The sequence below is a fragment of the Pelodiscus sinensis genome, chromosome 2 (genome assembly GCF_049634645.1).
Source record: "Pelodiscus sinensis isolate JC-2024 chromosome 2, ASM4963464v1, whole genome shotgun sequence".
In the NCBI taxonomy this organism is placed as follows: Eukaryota; Metazoa; Chordata; order Testudines; family Trionychidae; genus Pelodiscus; species Pelodiscus sinensis.
In genome coordinates, this window is record NC_134712.1 from 136304265 (window position 1) to 136324613 (window position 20349).

The window sequence follows — 20349 nt, forward strand, 5'->3', positions numbered from 1 at the left end:
CGTGTTCCGGGAGCTCACCGCGGCGGGCTGGGTCGTGTTCTCCGCCCCCCGGTGTGGCTGCTCGGCGCCTCCCGGCGCGCTCTCAGTGCGGGGCGCGAGTGCCCCGTCACCCCGCCCGGCGCCTCCCGGCACGCTCCCAGTGCGGGGCACAAGTGCCCCGTCACAGTAGTATAGACATGAACCCGCAGTAATGACTATAGTGGCTATGATCAACTTAGGTTTGTAGTGTAGACATCCTCAGAAAGGGCAGAGTTGCTTTATCAGGGGCACTTTCATCATCTTTTCTGAGTTGAGATAAACTACCCTCATGATGAATTATTTGTGTCTGGATGTCTTGACATTCATGCTATATATAGCAACAAATGTACCATACCATTTACACTTTTTGATCTGGAACTCTTTCCAGATCCTGCAGTAGGAAATACCTTTGGGTGACATGGACTTTTGATGTACAGAACAGCTGAAGGAGCAAGCTTTGGGTTGTATTTCTTAATGGAGATCAATAATGTATGCATACAAATAATGGACTGTGTTTGTATCACTGAGAACTTGGCCCCCATATACTTAGCAAGATCTGCAAAGGACTGTACATCAAAATGTAAATCCAAAGTAGGAAAAACAGTGGTGAATACCATTTTGCTTCATTTTGCTTCATTTGCTGCATTTTGCTTCAGCTACCCCAGACTAACACGGCTACATTTCTATCACGTGAATACCATTGTCCTTACAAATGCATTTTCCTCCCAAAACACAGCTAATGGATACACTGATGCCACCTTTGTGTTCTTTTGTTGTTCTAATGGAAAACCTGTCACTGGTAAGAGGAATCACACAACTCAAAGAGTTGTCCAGCTCCACATAAAAATATCAGTTTCTTAAGTTACTCAGTGCCTCAGAGCTTTCTGCCCTATGCTTCAGTAATCTGTTGCAGATGATACATAGGATCAGATCATGGGCCTGTCTAGTCCTGTATCCTTTCTCTGATACTGGCCAATGACAAGGTAGGTGAGATAATATCTTTTTATGAATACTAGTGCCTGATTTACATTCTTTGTACCAATTGTTATTTTGCACATCTTTATCACATCCCTCTTATTCATATCCTTTATTAATCAAACAGTCCCTTACTTTTGGATTCCCTTCATATGGATATTGTTTATTTTATTTCTAACTACTCTTGTCACCCAGCTCTTGTCCCCCATCCATTTTTTTCAATATGTACTTTTGGATAGAGTGATCAGAACTGAATACAGTATTTAAATGAGGGCATACTAATTCACATAACTGATGTATATGGATAGTTAACATTATTATTATTCAGTGTGCTTTGCTTTGCATTTGTCATCAGTGAATTTGATCTGCCATTGTGTTGCCCACTTACCTAGTTTTGTTAAGTCTCTATGAAGTTTTTTAATCTTTCTCCGCTCATCCCCAAGAACATACATCTTCTGCATTCCTATGGGTCAGTCCTTAAACTGATCTCTGAATTTGGTCCTTAGACTATAACTGTGAATTGTTTAAGAAGATTTTTCTTCAGTTCCTTTAAAAAAAAGAATAAAACATGATACTGATATAATTAGAATTAGTCTCTCTGCCCCCAAAGCAACATTTGCCTAATTCCTGCAGGCCAGAAACAATGTATTTATTTGGTTCTGGAATTTTTTTTCTAATTACAACAAAAAATAATCCAACTCAGAGTTGGATTACCAGGCTCAGAAATGCTGGCTAAACAGATGGAGCAGTGATCCCAGATGAGACTACTTCCTTCAATAAAAAAATATTTTATGTACAAATCTGCTATCCATGCTGTTGATATTTATACCCATCTGTTTGGAGGGCATCTTGCCCATTCAAAAATTGGTTAGATTCTTCTTGTTTTAGGGTGCGTCAGGCAGCTTGTACTTCACAGTCATAGTATGTTGACAAGGGGAATGCAAATCCCATGCTCACAAAAGCCAGAATCTGAAGTCATTCTTTCTCAGGTTATAGCTAGAATTATATGGACACAGCAAGCTTGTGAGAGCTCCTTCTCCACCATGAGGCTTTGGAGCTTAAATGTGTGCACTATAAGTGTGGTCAATTGAGTCCTCCTGACGTTATCAGTGAAAAGTGATCGTTTCCATTTGCTAAGACTCCAAGTTCTAAGATAAAATGCTAATTAAACAATCTCTGGGGTCTTGGAAACTATTAAAGCTGATGATGGGGGCATATACTGAGTATAGCGAGAGTGAATTAGATTATTTGCAGAATAGTAATTTTACTGTCGGGAGTCAGGAGATGTGGGTCCTATGATGAATTCTATCATGGACTCTATCCCTGGGAAATTGCATAAATGTGAGTGCCTAAAGTCAGGCACCTAAATAACTGTTTAGGCAGTAAGTGCCTGATTTTCAGAGGCCAAGTATCCATAGTCCATTTGACTACCCAGTACATTGGAAAGCCAGATTTACAATTCAGGTTGGTCATCACCCAGTTTTGTAAAGCCATAGACGAAAAATGTTATGTTGGGGCAAGTCCTTCAGCACTGACACCAAAGGGAAATTTAATATTTATTTTAATGGAACTGTGCTCTGATTCAGCAAGGCACTTGCAATTTGGAAAGCAGCATGACCTCATGGACTAAGACTTGGATTAGGAATCATGAGACTTTGCTTTGTTTTCCCACCTCAGCCACTGACCTGCTGTGTGAGCTGAAGAACGCCCCGTCACCTTTGTTCTCCTCCCAACTCCTTGTACCTCTTCACTGTTTAGGCTGTAAACTGCTCAGGACACAGACTGGCTACGTCTAGACTGGCATAATTTTCCGCAAATGCTTTTAACGGAAAAGTTTTCCGTTAAAAGCATTTGCGGAAAAGAGTGTCTAGATTGGCACGGATGCTTTTCCGCAAAAGCACTTTTTGCGGAATAGTGTCCGTGCCAATCTAGACGCTCTTTTCTGCAAAAAAGCCCCGATCGCCATTTTCATGATTGGGGCTTTTTTGCACAAAACAAATCTGAGCTGTCTACACTGGCCCTTTTGTGCAAAAACTTTTGCGCAAAAGGACTTTTTCCCGAATGGGAGCAGCATAGTATTTCTGCAAGAAGCACTGATTTCTTACATGAGATTGTCAGTGTTCTTGCGGAAATTCAAGCGGCCAGTGTAGACAGCTGGCAAGATTTTCCGCAAAAGCAGCTTGCCAGTTTAGACACAGCCACTATACCTGTGGCAGGAGAGTCTAAATCTCAGATTTCTAAATGCTATGATTGTATAAATAATAGGTTTAAAGGAGAATCTCTGACTTGGGGCCCAAATCAGATCTTTTCAGCTATATTCATCTCCAGTCACTGCTCTGACCATTTAAAATATAATTAACATTTTATAATAACGTAAATACTAGAAATGCTGCTCCTCCGAGGACTACCATGATGAATGCTTAAGATAACAGTGATCCAGAAACCCATCTAATATTTTCAAGTTGTGTGTCAGAAGTAATGTGCACAAAATTCTACCTTATACTTACAGGACTTTGTGTTTGTGTTTGTAGTTGTTAGTGTTGGTTTTGGTTGTGGTGTTTTGTTTTGGTTTTTTGGTGGTGGTGGGCAGGGGGATGAGATGATCATCTCTGGCATACACAGAGGAGATACACGATGGGAAACCAACGAGATACTTTTACAGTGTAATGAAATTTTCTTCCAAGTTTGCAGCTATTTTGTTTTCCATTAAAACATAATAAATAACTAATACAACTTATAAATATTAAAACCAAATTACACGGTGTTCCCAGGACTGATTTTTGATAGGCTTTCTTTTGGTGTGTGTGTGGGAGCAGGGAGGGGAGGGTGTTGTTATGAGTCAAGAGCATTAACAAAAAAGGTTTTCTGCTTTTTTTTGCCAAATTCTTGCTCTTTCTCCAAGCAAAGATAAAAACAAGCAAATAGTAATTTAATGAGAGAACAGAGATGAATTAAAATGAAAAACTAATGCTTTGTCTACACTTGAAACTTTAAAGCGCAGCTGCGGCAGTGCTTTAATGCTGCAATGTGACCAGGGCAGCACTGTAACTTGCTGCTCTTGGTGGTGAGGGGGGAGTTCACACCTCAGAGCCAGAACATTACTGTGCAATAAAGTGATGGTGTGCGCTTAGCCTAAGACTATCTCATTTTCAAAATTAATCTATATCATGATTAAAGCCCATTTTATTCAATGGAAAGATTTTGTATTAGGCCCTTAGGATATCTCTACAATGCCATTAAAACCCCATGCCATCAGTCCCAGTTTGATGGGGCGTGGGCTATTTCATTGCAGTGTAGAGATTCGGGCTTCAATGGGAGCCTGGGCTCTAGTACCTGTGAGGGAGAAGGGTGTTAATATAATAATAACATATGGAGCTATACCATCTCATAGAGCTGGATGGGAACTTGAGAGATCATTGAGTCCAATCCCCTGTGCTCACAGCAGGACCAAGTACAATTTCTGACAGACTTGCCCCAAATCTCTAAACAGCCACTTTAATGATTGAGCTCATAACTGTGGGTTTAGCAGGCCAATGCTCAAACCACTGAGCAATCCCTCCCCGCTGTTCCAAACCCTCATCATTTTGTTGAGAGCTCAGGATACAGCACAAGCCCAAATCATAGAATCATAGAATAATAGGACTGGAAGGGACCTCGAGAGGTCATCGAGTCCAGCCCCCCGCCCTCAAGGCAGGATCAAGCTCCCTCTACACCATCCCTGACAGATGTCTATCTAACCTGTTCTTAAATATCTCCAGAGAGGGAGATTCCACCACCTCCCTTGGCAATTTATTCCAATATTTGACCACCCTGACAGTTAGGAATTTTTTCCTAATGTCCAATCTAAACCTCCCCTGCTGCACTTTAAGCCCATTACTCCTTGTCCTGTCCTCAGAAACCAAGAGGAACAAATTTTCTCCTTCCTCCTTGTGACACCCTTTTAGATATTTGAAAACCGCTATCATGTCCCCCCTTAATCTTCTTTTTTCCAAACTAAACAAGCCCAGTTCATGAAGCCTGGCTTCATAGGTCATGTTCTCTAGACCTTTAATCATTCTTGTCGCTCTTCTCTGTACCCTTTCCAATTTCTCCACATCTTTCTTGAAATGTGGCGCCCAGAACTGGACACAGTACTCCAGCTGAGGCCTAACTAGTGCAGAATACAGCGGCAGAATGACTTCACGAGTTTTGCTTACAACACACCTGTTGATACAACCCAGAAATGTCTACAACACTGTTAAATGGCCCCACAGCCTGAGCCTCATGAGCTAACCAGAGGTAGAAATACCCCAAGAATGCACACACATGGCAAAGCCACCTGACTCCTGCCCTGAGGCAAGCAACAACCCATCTAGCCCAGTATCCTGTCTGCCCACAGTGGCCAATACCAAATGCCCCAGAGAGAGGGAACACAACAGGTAATCCTCATGTGATCCTTCCCCTGACCCATTTACAGACAAACAGGCTAGGGACACCATTCCTACCCATCCTGACTAACAGCCTTTGATGGACCTAACCTCCATGAATTCATCTAGCTCTTTTTTTTAACCCAGTTAAAGTACTAGTCTTTACCATATCCTCTGGCAAATAGTTCCACAGGTTAACTGTGCACTGTGTGAAGACAAAAACTGACTTTTGTTTGCTGCCTATTAATTTCATTTGGTGGCCCCTAGAACTTATATTGTGGGAACAAGTAAATAACTTTTCCTTATTCACTTTTTCCACACCAGTCATGATTTTATAGATCTCTATCATATCTCCCCCTTTAGTCTCCTCTTTTCTAAGCTGAAAAATCCAAGTCTTTTTAATCTCTCTTCATATGGGACCCATTCCAAACCCCTCATCATTGTTGTTGCCCTTTTCTGAACCTTTTCCAATGTTAATATAACTTTTTGAGATGAGGTGACCACATTTGTAAGCAGGATTCAAGATGTGGGCGTACCATGGTTTTATATAAAGGCAATAATATGGTCTCTGTCTTATTCTCTATCCCATTTTGAATGATTTCTAACATTCTATTTGGTTTTTTGACTGCCACTGCACACTGAGTGGATGTTTTCAGAGAACTCTTCACAATGATTCCAAGATCTCTCTCTTTTGTAGTTGTAGCTAGCTTAGTCCCCATCATATTGTATGTATAGTTGGGATTATTTTTCCAATATGCATTACGTTACATTTATCAACATTAAATTTCATTTGCCATTTTGTTGCCCAATCACTTAGTTTGGCAAGATCTTTTTGAAGCTCTTCACAGTCTGCTTTGGTCTTAGCTATCTTGAGCAGTTTGGTATCGTCTGCAAATTTGCATCTTAAGCAAGCTAAGTAGACACTGAAAAAGAAGGAAGGATCTCATCTTGTATATGTTAAAAAGTTCCAACTGTAGTTAAAAAGACAGGAAAAAGGGTAGGAATAAATGTTTTCAGAATGGAGAGAGGTAAATAAAATTCCCATGGATCTGTACTGAAATAAGTGCTATTCAACACTCTCATAAATGATCAGGAAAAAAAGTGTGCAGTGAGGTGAAAAGTTTGCAGATGAAACAAAATTACTCAAGAGACTTAAGTCCAAACTGGAAGAGTTAGAAAGGGATCTCTGAAAACTGGGTGACGGGGCAACCAAATGGCAAATAAAATTCAACTTTGATAAATGCAATGTAATGTACATTGGGAAAAAACCCACAACTATGCAAACAAGATGATGGGATGTGAATTAGCTGTTACCAGTCAAGAAAGAGATCTTGGAGTCACTGTATATAGTTCTCTGAAAATATCCATTCACTGTGCAGTGGAAATAAAAAAATCTAACACAATGTGAAGAACTATTAGGAAACGGATAGATAGTTGAACAGAAAACACTATTATGGCACTACATAAATCCATGGTATGTCCCTGGTTGCCTCTTCTCAGGAAAGATATATTAGAAATGAAAAGGTACAGAGAAGTTCAACAAAAATGATTAAGTATATGGAATAATTTCCATATTGTTAAGAAAGGGGTGCCAGTTTTATTTTATGTCCTCCATTTTGATTCCCTCTTTAAGATGGTGGCCAGTCTCCTGGTCACCATCTCCTGTCAGAAAAGAGTGGGAAAAAGAGGAAAGGCAGGAAAGAGAAAAGGCAAGAAAATAAGTCACATGACTCTAATCTGCCTGGTAACCAGAGGGTTCGTAAGGGGTATTTACCTGCCCCTGAGGACTCTCTGTACATGTGTCATCGGCACAACCCAGCGGTGCTAGTTTGGCTTAGTAGGACGTCTGGAGCAGAAGCCAGCCTGGCTGCTGACTGCCCTTTGTGGTACAGCAATCCAATTTCACAGCTGTAAGAGCTGCAAGCACAGGGTTTATTTCTTTTTAGTTAGGCGTCTACAGTAGGACCAGTCATACACATACACATATGCACCATCTCGTCCTCCAGTCCGCACACCACACACAGGTGTATAGAAGAAAGAAGACCAGAAGCAAGAAGATTATCTACCTACCTATGTCTGTGCAACTCAATACCATCTTCGCTTTTTCCTTCTCTTAAGATGTTCACTTAACTCTTTTCTCCAGATATCAAGAGAGTGGTAGGACTATTTAGACTATTCCTATTTTGGGTTCTGTCCTCACTCCAGGTTTCATTTGTGACAACCAGATTTTATGCTTGTTTTCTAAGTTTAGTATTTTGTCAAATAAAATTATTGTCATTTCAGCCATTTCTTTTTTACTTGATTAACACACAGTGATATAGATATGGGGCAGGTGTAGAACCTGTATTCCAATAAGTAGGATTCAGTCCTGATCTAACAATATGATGAGAGATTGAATAGACTGGGATTATTCATCTTGGAAAAGTGATGACTCGGGGGATATAGAGGGATATATAATTATGAATGGTGCAGAGCAAGTGAATAAGAAAATTTTATTTACCTCTTCACACAATACAATAACCAGGGGTCTCCAATGAAATTAATAGGCAGCAGGTTTACAACAGAAGTAAATACTTCTCACAACACAGCAGGAAATACTTCTCTCTGTCAACCTGTGGAACACATTGTTGTGAAGGCCTTAATTGTAATTGGGTTTGAAAAAAGCATTAAATAAATTCACAGAGATAGTTTCTGTTAACCAAGATGGTCAGAGATACAACCCCATGGTCTGGATGCCTCTAAACCTGTGACTAGCAGATGAATCACTCAATAAATTGCCCTGTTCTGTTCATTCTCTCTGAAATATCTGGCATTGGCCACCCCTGGAGCACAGGAAGCTGGGGTTATGACCAGAGTGCTGGCTCAGGTGTTGTTACCCAGCTTCCAACCTGGCCATTCCCCTCTTGCTGCTGAGCTGGTTGGTTTTCTTCCTGGCTGCTGATGCTTGGAGGTCCCTGCTATCCTGCCCTTCAGAGGGCAGCAAGTAAACCTGCTGTTTCTATCTTCTGTGAGGTCTCTCCTGGCTGGCTGGTTGCTGTTGCCTAGGAGCCTGTTGTGACCCTTGAGGAGGAGGAAGATGAAGACCTGTTGGGTGAGTGTGCAAAGCTGCTGCAGGACAATGGAGGAGGCTATTGCTGACCTGAATGGCTTTTTCATCCTTGCTCCTTTGGTGGAGATAGTTACTACTCCTGTGGAGAGCACTGAGAGCAGTGCTGAGCCCTCCCCTAGTTCATGAGCTCCTTGACATCACCACCAACCATCCGACTCTGCTCTTCACCTCAGCTGATCCTCTCACCCTTTTTCACCACCTGGGAGTGTTGCAACAGCAAGCAAATACTGTTATGTGAGTGCATGTGCCTTCCTCTCCCCTTGGACTTGCTCTCCTATCCCCTGCTGTATTTGATGAGCTGGCTACCCTCACATTCTGCTTTGCCCACTGGCCCCCTGTAACAGCCCCCCACCCCTTTCCTTGTTGTCTTATCCTCCCATCCCTTGTAAGGGTTTTATTTTCCTCTCCCTTCCCTACTTCTGCCTTAGCCCCAATGGAGCTCCCAGAAGAGCCTCTGTTACACAGCTCACAGCTTGGTTTGAAGGTGGTGGAGTCCCCTGGAGCGCATCAGAGGTTGGTTTTGGCAGGAACCACCAGAGTCAGAGATCTCCTGAACTATGACTGGAGCGACTGGGTAGATCCCTTGACACTCCTCCCCTTAGGCTGGGAGAGGGACCGTTAGATGTGGGCCGGGTCAAAGAAGGGTAAATTGATTCTCTCCCCTAGACAGTTGAAACAATAACTGGCATTAAAAAGGCACAGTGCTTTCTCAGTATCCTGGTGACCAACACTCCTCCTTGTCAATGAGTAAATGCGACTTGCTAAACAAGAAGAAAATGCTATTCAGCCATAAACAGTACCCAAAACTGCATTACGTCTTTAATTATATTTTAATTATACAGAGGGAGACAGTTTATTTACAGCAAAGTTTCATGGCATAAACAGCAATACTGGTTTATTATTATTGTTAGTGAAATAGCTGGAGAAGCAATTTGGTGATTAGTGTCAAATTTCCCTTGTGACCTGAGAAACTATATACAAATAATTCTATGAATTTCTAATTGACAGGAGAGTTGTTATTCTGGGGTGAAATAAATTTCATTTTCCTTAGCTAAAGTGAATTAATAAACCCAAAGTGCCCTATGTAATATTTATCATGATGAAGAGAGCAACTTGTACTATATAGTTAATATGCTATTTTCAAAACTCCATATACTATGCAGTACAAATTATAGGTTTAAATTAGGCTTCTGATGTTATCCTAATCCACTTCTTGCTCCCCATTATGCTGAACAGTTTTCTTCTCTGACCTCTCAGCACATTCTTAGCTTTCATGAGTTTTGTTTTTCAGTTATTAAATTACTAAACAAATGAAATAAAAGATACAGATGTGCTAGCAATTTCAAAAAATACAGCTGTGCTAGCAATTGGAGCTGCTTAAACTATATTTCTCTTATTCCTATTTTCTCCTTAAGCAAATAAATCCTTTTCTCTTATTCTCAATGGAACAATTTAAGTGTTAACAAAAAGTAATTCAAAATGTAAAAAAGGCAAGCACATAGAATTGTGAATAGAATAGGACGGACTTGTACAAAACACATAAGCATTGATATAGTTGCAAATAAGGATTTTATAATACAGAATATCTTTCAGTTTGCTCTGAATTAAATTGCATACATTTGATTCAATTGTCTTTTCTATATGTATTGATTCTGCACTATTGCTTCAACCATCTTATTCTGTGTTACAAAAGATATGGTAAAAAATGATAAGAAGATGAATTTTGGGAAGCTAGCCCCACCTGTTATTTTGCTTTGTAAACTCTCTCCCGGTAAACAAGAAAGACAGTATCGTATCAACCATAAATTTCATTTTCAGCAATAAAGTTACCTATGTGACAAACAAGTATCTGTCCAAAATGCAGAGTGACTTTTCCTTTTGCAAGGTAGCCTCAATGCAGAGAAGGCTATTTTGTAATTGGCAGGTTAAAGCGGAGAGATAGCTCAGCGGTTTGAGCATTGGTCTACTAAATGGAGAGTTGGAGCTCAGTCCTTGAGGGAGCCATTTAGGGATGTGGGAGTAAATCTGTCAGGGATGGTACCTGCTCTTGTTGTGAGGGCAGGGGAGTGGACTCAATGACCTCTCAAGGTACATTCCAGTTCTATGAGATAGGTATATTTCCATTTATTATTAATTGGAGAGGGTGTACAAGAGACTCTCACACTTAAACAGTCCTAGGCTAGAAGAAGAGGCCTGAGAGTCATAGAATCATAGAACTGGAAGGGACCTCAAGAGGTCATCGAGTCCAGCCCCCTGCCCTCAAGGCAGGACCAAGCTCCATCTACACCATCCCTGACAGATGTCTATCTAACCTGTTCTTAAATATCTCCAGAGAGGGTGATTCCACCACCTCCCTTGGCAATTTATTCCAATATTTGACCACCCTGACAGTTAGGAATTTTTTCCTAATGTCCAATCTAAACCTCCCTTGCTGCACTTTAAGCCCATTACTCCTTGTCCTGTCCTCAGAAACCAAGAGGAACAAATTTTCTCCTTCCTCCTTGTGACACCCTTTTAGATATTTGAAAACCGCTATCATGTCCCCCCTTAATCTTCTTTTTTCCAAACTAAACAAGCCCAGTTCATGAAGCCTGGCTTTTTAGGTCATGTTCTCTAGACCTTTAATCATTCTCGTCGCTCTTCTCTGTACCCTTTCCAATTTCTCCACATCTTTCTTGAAATGTGGCGCCCAGAACTGGACACAGTACTCCAGCTGAGGCCTAACTAGTGCAGAGTAGAGCGGCAGAATGACTTCATGAGTTTTGCTTACAACACACCTGTTGATACAACCTAGAATCATATTTGCTTTTTTTGCAACAGCGTCACACTGTTGACTCATATTCAACTTGTGGTCCACTATGACCCCTAGGTCCCTTTCTGCCATGCTCCTTCCTAGACAGTCGCTTCCCATCTTGTATGTATGGAACTGATTGTTCCTTCCTAAGTGGAGCACTTTGCATTTCTCTTTATTAAACTTCATCCTGTTTACCTCAGACCATTTCTCTAACTTGCTAAGGTCATTTTGAATTATGTCCCTATCCTCCAAAGAAGTTGCAACCCCACCCAGTTTGGTATCATCTGCAAACTTAATAAGCGTACTCTCTATCCCAATATCTACATCATTGATGAAGATATTGAACAGTACGGGTCCCAAAACAGACCCTTGCGGAACTCCATTTGTTATCCCTTTCCAGCAGGATTTAGCACCGTTAACAACAACTCTCTGACTACGGTTATCCAGCCAATTATGTACCCACCTTATCATGGCCCTATCTAAGTTATATTTCATTTATGTTGGGAATTGAACTAGCCTCTGGGAAATTTTAAGTCTCCTTTCTCCCTACCCCAACCTAGAGTATGTTGGCTACATTTAGATTACATCCCTTTTTCATAAAAGGGATGTAAATTAGATGTATTGCAATTGCTAATGAAGCGGGGATTTAAATCTCCCCTGCTTCATTAGCATAAAAATGGCTGCTGCTTTTTTTTGGCACTGAGCTTTGCCGGAAAAAAGCGTCAGTCTAGACGCTGATCTTGCGGAAAATAAAGCCGAAAAATCCCTTATTTTCCCTTTATTTTCCGCAAGATCAGAATCTAGACTGGCACTTTTTCCGGCAAAGCTCCGTGCCGAAAAAAAAGCAGCAGCCATTTTTATGCTAATGAAGCAGGGGAGATTTAAATCCCCGCTTCATTAGCAATTGCGATACATCTAATTTACATCCCTTTTACGAAAAAGGGATGTAGTCTAGACGTAGCCGTTGAGTATAGTTATTGGTAAAAGATATGAACTGATGTGAGGGATGTAACTAAAGTTCATAAATACACTGGAGTTTACATAATTGTCCCAGCATTCACCTCTATGTTTCTCTTTTAGACTGCTTGTTGTGGAACTAACAATCTTACTATACAATTGTGCTTCTAAGGATAGGACCAGGAATAAAATCATTAGATTAAAACATACATAATGTTTGGTTGTGCACATTAGTGCACACTCGCACAGGGTACTTCAATATTGCCTCAATGAACTGAGGACTTGAATACACAGTAGCTGGCTGAATGGAATCCTGGAAACATAATAGTGATATTAGTCAGCAGTGGGAGAAGTTTAAATAAAGAACTGAAAAGATGAACTTTTTCATCATTTAAGGCTTCTGGCCTCAACCCTGATGGTCAAATTAATCTGGACTCTCAATACCCTGCTAACATTTTCATTACTCTGATAGTGCTAGGTAGCTAGTAGTCAAAATTTAATTACTTATTTGTGAATCTAACCATAGCATGAAGTCCAACATTCTTTATTCTTCTGAGTAGTGTCACAGCATTCCTAATGATTATTACAACAGAGTCTTTGCTATGCATCCAAAAGTTGTGGTCTTAATTTTGAACTTCACTTTTATTTCAGTTACCACTGCAATTATTACTATCAAGTTCCCACGCTGATACTTTAATTAAAAATCAGCTCTCAACTATTGCTTTTCACATAACTTACACTTTAAAAATGGAAAGACAAAGTGGGTGAGATAATATTCTTTATTATACCAATTTCTGTAGCTGAGGCTTTGGTCCTGTCTACAGTGCTAAGTTACAGTGCAGTAAATCAGCTCCCTATCTTGGGATAGGGATACAAGTGTAGTGTACCAAAATTGCTAATGAAGAGCAGGATTTAAATATCCCATGCTTAATTAGCATAATCGCATCCTGCCGCCATTTTGAAATCACATTATTGCGAAATAAAACGCCCCGTGTAGCAGCATTATTTCGAGAGAAAACCCTTCTCTCGAAATAACTGTTAAACCTCATTGTATGAGGAGTAACAGTTTTTTTCGAGAGAAGGGTTTTCCTCTTGAAATAATGCTGCTACATGGGGCATTTTATTTCGCAATAATGCGATTTCAAAATGGCATCCGGATGCGATTATGCTAATTAAGAGCGAGATATTTAAATCTCACACTTCATTAGCATTTTTGGTACACTACACTTGCATCCCTATCTCAAGATAGGGAGCAAGTGTAGACATACCCATGTTGAAGAGGATACTGATGGACTCTTTCACTTCATGGCAGTTGGCTTCACCGATCTCATCAAAAGTGTCATGCACATGCTGGGCAATCCACCTCTGCAGGTTCCTTGGCAAAGCCTCTGTTTTCATTGTCCCACTAAGGGGAACATTCCTATGCCACTATGCCACAAGGGGGTGAAGGGACCATTGCTGCCCCATTCCTCCCTTTCTCACTCTCAGCAGCGTGATATCTTCCAGGGTAAACACAGTCTGTGGAAAATGTGTGGACGTTACTGATTATAGAGCCCTCTTGCACTGTTGGCCTTAAGACACATGTGCCTAGCCCACAGTAAGGACTCGCACCATTGTATTTCCCTGTGCCAGTGGTTAACTCACCATTTTGGAGGTCTTGTATCTTATGCATGCTCACCCTGGGACAGCCAGTCAGTGACTGGTATGTGACTAGGGTGTGAGTTCAAAATGGGTCGTGTCAGTGCTCTGTCTAGTGTTAACAATGGTCCCTCTGTAAAATGTTGCATTTTAGCTTCACAGATTTACCCTGGGGATCCCAGCCTTTCTTGCTATCACCAGCTAAATGGCTGCACAGGGCAAGGAAGAAGCCTTGGAAAAGTAAAGAGGATGTGTTGTGTGACATTATGCTCCAGGCTGCTGCTGCTAAGAAAGAACTGAACAATGAGAGGAGCGAATGGAAGGAGAACACAGAAAACCAGAACAAACCCACAGTGTGACTCTTGGACCACCAAGCTGGCATGCTCCAGGCGCAGCACCAGCACCCATTGCACTGAACATCAGATGGCAGGGCTGCATATGATACCTGAACATATATGAATTTATACACGTGCTGAGGCCCCAACTCCTACCTTCCCTCACTCCCTCTCACAAGGTGTAGATGTGTCATGCTGCGTGTGTATTCCACATTTGTTGTTTTTAATAAATGAAATTCTTGGGTTTGAAAGCAATCTTTATTCTATGACATGAAAGCAAGCAAGTATATCCTGACAAAACAACAGGCATGTATGTACTAAGTGCATTATACAGACTAATCACATTCACCGTATAGCATTGCAGCTACTGCACTCCCTTGCAGCTTTCTGAACAGATCAGTGTTCTGAAAGATGAGGGCATCATGCACCTTTCCAGACCAATCTGCATCACTGTCCATGAAATGCCCATGGTGATCCTCAAATGTTTGGAGAATAATGAAGAAATACCCCTTCCAATTAATGTATTCAGAGGCTAGATGGTCCGGTACCAGAATTGGAACCATGTATTATCCCACCCCAGTTAGGGAAGTCCATCTATACAAAGCCATCCACAATTTCATGTCCAGAGTCACATTCCTTCAGAGCAGGATGTGATTAATGGGCCGGCACACTTGCATCAAACCAAGTCCAATAGTCAATTTTCCCACTCCAAACTGATTGGCAACTGATTGGTAGCTATCGGAAGTAGCCAGCTTCCACAGTGCAATCGCCACATGCTTCTCCATTGGCAGGGCAGCTCCCATTCTCCTGTCCTTATACCCCAGGATGAGGGCAAATTCAGCACACGGTCCCATGTAAGTGGTTTTCCTCATCCAAAAGTTTTGCAGCCACTGCTCATAATCCCAGTCTTGCATGACAGTGTGATCCCACCACTCAGTTCTTGTTTTCTGTGGCCTCATTAACGCTGCTCATGAGGCATTAATGAGGCCTATACCATTTTCTTCAACAATTTGGGATCAAATCCTACAGACCAAGGAGGCAGAGTGGACAGCACAAAAGCTGTTGAAAGATGGTTCCAAATGCAGATGGAAGAGCAGGGGACACTGGGATGTGAAGCAATGCACCAGGTGGCATTGGGACAGGATCCAGAATGCTCCATAACTCCCTCTTCGCCTTCCAACAAGCCTCAGCAGCAGCAGAAGAGGTGCTCACTGGGGTGGCTGCCCAGAGTGTGCTGCCTCAAATGCCACTGCAAGTGCCACAAGCTACCGCACTAGCAGCTGAAAGTGTGGACACACAACAGTGGTTTCACTGCCATGTTCTGTGAGCAGCCCTGCAATTGACAGGGGTTTACATCTGCCAGTGCAGACAAAGCCTTAGTCTACACTGTCAATTGGGCCGCATAGCTTTTGTCATTCACAAGTACTTAACCTCCTTCCCCCCACTCTCCCCAGCCCCAATGACAAAAGCTTTGCTGCAGTCCTGCTGACAAGGCAAAAGCTGATTGTGGGGGGTGGAAGTTTTTCAGCTGGAAACATGCTGACAAACAGCATTTACACTGCCAGGCTTTTAATGACATGGCCATGTTAAAAGCTGTGTAGTGTAGACAAAGACTGAGACACAAGTTAGGCCAATACATGTTGTTACTCACCCACCTTGTCTCTCTGAGGGTATGTCTACACTACCCTCCTAGTTCGAACTAGGAGGGTAATGTATGCATACCGCACTTGCTAATGAAGCCCGGGATTTGAATTTCCCGGGCTTCATTAGCATAAGCGGGGAGCCGCCATTTTTAAATCCCCGCTGCTTCGAACCCCGTGTAGCGCGGCTACACGGGGCTCGAACTAGGTAGTTCGGACTAGGGTGCCTATTCCGAACTACCGGTACTCCTCGTTTCACGAGGAGTAACGGTAGTTCGGAATAGGACCCTAGTCCGAACTACCTAGTTCGAGCCCCGTGTAGCCGCGCTACACGGGGTTCGAAGCAGCGGGGATTTAAAAATGGCGGCTCCCCGCTTATGCTAATGAAGCCCGGGAAATTCAAATCCCGGGCTTCATTAGCAAGTGCGGTATGCATACATTACCCCGCTAGTTCGAACTAGCAGGGTAGTGTAGACATACCCTAATATCCTAGGACCAACACAACTACAATTACACTGCAGAGTTTTAAAAACATACATTTAGTACTGCTCTGTTTATTTTTTTTATTATCCCCTTTCCTTATAATTGCCTTATTTCACAGAACCATAACAATGCAGGGCTGAAAAGGACCTCAAGAGGTCACATACCCCAGCCCCACTGGATTAAGACAGGATTAAGTATATGCAGACCATCCCTGGCAGGTGTTCCTTAAAATCTCCAATGATTCTACAACCTCCCTAGGTAAACTCTTCCAATGTTTCATTATTCTGATAATTAGAAAGTTTTTTCTAATATATAACCTAAATCTCACTTGCTGAAGATTAAGCTAATTGCTTCTTGTCCTATCCTAGGTGGACATCATCATCTTTTTCATAACTATCTTTAACATAACTGAAGACTATTTATTATGTCCCTCTCAGCCTTATCTTCTCTAAACTAAACACATGCAAATCTTTCATCCTTACCACATAGCTAAACCTCTTTTAATTTTTTGTTGGTTTCCTCTGGACACAGCATTCCAGCTGAGGGCTCACCAGAGCTGACAGAGGAACAATTACTCCCCTATCTGAATACAACATTCCCGTAAATATATCCCATAATGGCGTTTACCTTTTTTTTTGTAATACCCCTCACACTGTCACAAACTGATTCATATTCAGTTCGTGACAAAGTAATTCCCTCATCCTTTACAGGCAGTCCCCGGGTTACGTACAAGATAGGGACTGTAGGTTTGTTCTTAAGTTGAATCTGTATGTAAGTCGGAACTGGCGTCCAGATTTAGCCGCTGCTGAAACTGATCAGTTTCAACAGCGGCTGAATCTGGACACCAGTTCCGACTTACATACAGATTCAACTTAAGAACCCCAGGCGTCCCCAAGTCAGCTGCTGCTGAAACTGATCAGCGGCTGATTCCAGGAAGCCCGGGGCAGGGGCTTCCTGTAGTCAGCCACTGATCAGTTTCAGCAGCGGCTGACTTGGGGACGCCTGGGGCAGAGCAGCTGGGGTGCTGCTGGGTTGGTCCAGTAGCGCCGCCGCTCCTCGGCGCTACTGGACCAACCCAGCAGCACCCCAGCTGCTCTGCCCCAGGTGTCCTGATTCAGCCGCTGCTGAAACTGATCAGCAGCGGCTGAATCAGGACACCTGGGGCAGAGCAGCTGGGGTGCTGCCGGGTTGGTCCAGTAGCGCCAAGGAGCGGTGCTGCGGGACCAACCGGCAGCGCCCCACCTGCTCTACCACAGGCCCGGGGCTTTGCTCCACGTCTCCCTGGTCTGCTGGGGGGGGGGGCCACTAGCTGCGCCCCCCCCCAGCAGACCAGGGACACGGGGAGCAAAGCCGCAGCGGCGGCAGGGTGCCGTGCCTCTGAGGCTTTGCTCTGGCAAACCCTCAGAGGCGCGGGACCCCTCCGCCTCCCGGCTTTGCTCCAGGTGTCCCTGGTCTGCTGGAGATGGTCCCCAGCAGACCAGAGGCACCGGGAGCAAAGCGGCAGCGGCGGTGGAGTCCCGCGCCTCCCTGGCTTTGCCACAGCAAAGCCTCAGAGGCGCGGGACCCCTCCGCCTCCCTGGCTTTGCTCCAGGTGTCCCTGGTCTGCTGGAGACGGTCCCCAGCAGACCAGAGGCACTGGGAGCAAAGCAGCAGCGGCGGCGGGGTGCCGCGCCTCTGAGGCTTTGCTCTGGCAAAGCCAGGGAGGCGCGGGACTCCGCTGCCGCTGCCGCTTTGCTCCCGGTGTCCCTGGTCTGCTGGAGACGGTCCCCAGCAGACCAGGGGCACCCAGAACAGCTTTTCTTGCCCCGGAGGTCGAGGTGGCGGGACTGCTGCGCTCTGGGCGGTCCCGCTGCCTGCGAGCTCGGGGGCGAGAAAGCCCAGTTTGTAAGTGCGGATCCGACATAAGTCGGATCCGCGTAACTCAGGCACTGCCTGTACTTCTATATTTCTGTGTTCCCAGCTATTTTCCATTTTATATTTGTATATTTGACTTTTTTCCAAGTTGTCATTCTTAGCTCTTATCTTTACTGAATTACATCTTACTGGTTTCAGACCAAATCTCACATTTATACAGATCATAAGAGTTATTTCCTGAACTAACCCACTGATTGTGATGCCTCTGTGTGTTGCTTTGAGGTTGGGCTTTGCACTCAATATCCAAACTGGTTCTGCATTGCTATCATTCCAAATCCATTATGATTCCAAAATTTCCTGGATTACTACCAAATCTTCCACTTCTTTCTGGTTATTGTTGCACTTGTGCTTAGATTCATCACTGAACATATGATCCTTTAATGACCTAATCCTTTACACAAATGAATTAGGCAGCCTGATCATTTGGCGATCTACTGATTTTATTAAACACTTCCCACACACTGTATAAGGGCTCTTGAAGATTGAAATTAGTTTTCCTATTGGAAATTCACAGCGCCACTTCCCTGTTAAGGAATCTGCAATTTCTGAAATGATCAGGTTCATTTCACATCTAGATTCTGGGTGCTTTCTCACTCCTAATTAAGGCTCCATTTTATTTACAAGAAAAAGGTACCATTTTCATGGAGCACAATGATAAATATCCGAGAGAAACATGCACTTTGTAAACACATTTAAGTGGCCAGTATCAACTGAAACAATGCTTAATAAGATGCTAGAAATGTTACAGTATGTGTCTGAACAAATACTTTTTAGTCCCTTTTGGAACTTCATTTTCAAAAAGTAAAATATAACATGAATATACAGTAACATTTTTCAGAATCATAGGCTATTTCAGAAACATCACTGTAAACATTCTAGAATTTCTAGTACAGGAAAGTTTTCAAGCTGAGATCATTCTTCTGCAATATGTTTTATTGATGCAAATTCGCTACTTTTATTCTCTTGCCATTACAATTTGACAGTGCAGCATAATGTGAACAAAATTTTTCAGCAGTTGCATTTTGGACAGGCATTCAAAGACAAGAAACTGCTATATTTGTCTGTCAACTCTGGTAAACACTTTGTACTAGCCAGCCAAAACTGAGTTGTTTTTTGTTTTGTTTTTAAATTCAGTCAAAGTGAGCTGAGTTCTTGATCTGTCTGCAGTTAGATTCTAAAGTTGTTTTTTCAGAGACACTGGCTTAGACTAAAAGAGCTCAAGGCCAGGCCAGTTGGCTCCAGCCAAGGCTCGACCCCCATCAACTTCCTACATTCTCTTCTCTATCTCAGCCAGAAGGCTGATATGCACATCCTTCACATTTTTCTCTGATCATATACAATAAGAAAAAATAGTCACATAGCTTTCCTCGTGGAGGGCTGGATTTTGTCACCCTTCCTCACAATGCATTGTACCTTACTCCACTGGAATCAGGAGACTGCTTAAGGTATATCTATACAGCAAAGAAAACCCACGGCCAGTGCATGCCAGCTGACTCAGGTATATGGGGCTCCCACTGTGGGGCTGTTTCATTGCTGTGTGGCCTTCCCAGCTCTTTGGGCCCTCCCATGTCATGGGATCACAGAGTCCTGGAGACCCCGGAAGTCTCCCAGGCAATGAAATAGCCCAGCAGCCCACGTAAACTGACATGAACCAACCCAGGCATTTAGTTGCTGTGTGGACATAGAGTAAAGTGCTTCTCAGACTGAAGAAGGTTATCAGAATTGGTCCTTAATGCTTTTGCTAGAAAATAGTCACTTTCAATTTCTTCTCTGAAACCATGCAAGCAGGAAAAATATACAGCTTTCCCCAGAGTTTTCTCCTTTAACCAAAGGCATGCCTTCCTCTATAACTTATTTAACTATTTCTTAGGTTTAGCCTTTCCTTTTACTGTCATTTTGACTGCAAAGATGATAAATTCAACCAACATTTGATCTTCTGCAGGTGGCCCTACCTTTCTCCAGTACCTGTTTTCCTTTGGTATTCTTCTGTTCTTTTAGTCCCAAAGAAGTCTATAATGGCCAGCTAATTTTAAAAAATGCAAACAGATACTTACAGTTATGCCTTATTTAACAGTCTTCA

General features: G+C 42.7%; 1 long non-coding RNA gene across 1 annotated transcript; it reads left to right on the top strand.

Moving 5' to 3' along the window:
* On the top strand, window positions 1-15870 carry LOC142827222 (uncharacterized). The gene is made up of 3 exons (XR_012901805.1): window positions 1-1001; window positions 8412-8490; window positions 14052-15870. It is a non-coding gene; the product is annotated as an uncharacterized LOC142827222 (long non-coding RNA).
* Window positions 15871-20349: the final 4479 nt, after the last annotated feature.